We start from the raw sequence: 1,443 nt of genomic DNA on the forward strand, positions 1-1,443 counted from the left end.
ATTGGAGTTTGCGTCCTGGACCTGGACCTGCAGCGTACAACGTGGAGGCGGGGCCTCTTTACCTGAACCCGCCCTGCTGTGGGACCCAGATTTGCGGCTCCGCGCCAGCTTTTCTCCCGCGCGCATGCGCGGCCGGCCCCCCGGTGGGCGGGGCCGAGCTCCTTGGCCAATGGGAGTTTGCGTCCTGGACCTGGACCTGCAGCGTACAACGTGGAGGCGGGGCCTCTTTACCTGAACCCGCCCTGCTGTGGGACCCAGATTTGCTGCCTCTAGCAGTTGTTAGGCCGCAATCGGTGATTTCTGATAACCTTTCCGGTTGTCCATTCCCACTTCTGGCGTCTGCATGCAATCGCCGAATGTGAAAAATAACCCAACAACACTTCCTGCCGCTTCCACTTATCATGACAGCTGCAATTGGGATTTACACTTTCTATGAAGTTCGCAGAAAATAATAAGCAATATAGCAGAATATTCTATTAAACTTTTATAGTAAAGAAGATGGAACAGGTAAGAACCAAATTCATTGCCATCGAGTTGGGGCCGTCTCATAGCGACCCTACTGGACAGAGTAGAACTGCCCCTGTGGGTTTCTGAGACTATAATTCTTCACAGGAATAGACAGCTCTTTCTCTCATGGAGCTGCTGGTGATCTCCATGCAGTTAGTAGGCCAACGGTACCTGACAGGCACAGAACAGGGACTTCTGCCCTTTCTGCTAAAAGGATCAAAGGACCCCATGAAACAAGTGATGAACCTGTGCTAACTGACAAACCTTAACCTGGAAGCCAGGCCCTAATGAAAATCCTGACACAGGACTGTACTCAGAGATAATCCCAAAACATTCTGAGACATGCTGACCTGGAGCCTCTGCCCAGATAAAACAGAAATAAACAATGTGGGAGACTCAAGATGAACAGAACAACTGATGACAAAGTTGTAGGTTTCTGAGACTAACTTTTCAGGGGAAAACCCAATCTTTCTCCCTAGGGGCTCCTGGTGGTTTCCAACTGCCAACTCTATGGATTGCAGTCCAATGAGTAACTGATACACCCCGAGGGCTTCTTCCCCTTTCAAAGTGCCATTTATAAAAGTAGAAATATTCCCCTAGACAATGTCCCTTCTCAACTCAAGAGGGGACCCTCCCCTCCAACTAGCTCCTAGAGTGAAGTGTATCTGATCTATTTTTAAGGTGTCCTCAACTTGTATGAGAGACCCACTTAATTTCTTTTGAAGTGACTCTGTGCTTTAATAAAACTGTGGCTTAAGGTTATGTTGCTGCTATGTGAGCGCAGCTTATCTCTGGACCCTAACAAACCACATAGGTTGAGAGCTCCCTAGTTCCCCCATGGCAACAGTCCAGGTGCTAAACTCCACAGCAATCACTATCCCACCAGAGCTCCAAAACCTCTATGCCACCAGGGTTTTAAAAGGTTCTAATTTTTTT

Source organism: Echinops telfairi, unplaced genomic scaffold (genome assembly GCF_000313985.2).
Source record: "Echinops telfairi isolate 266 unplaced genomic scaffold, ASM31398v2 ScPeMD7_5868;HRSCAF=6743_0, whole genome shotgun sequence".
NCBI classification, from domain to species: domain Eukaryota; kingdom Metazoa; phylum Chordata; class Mammalia; order Afrosoricida; family Tenrecidae; genus Echinops; species Echinops telfairi.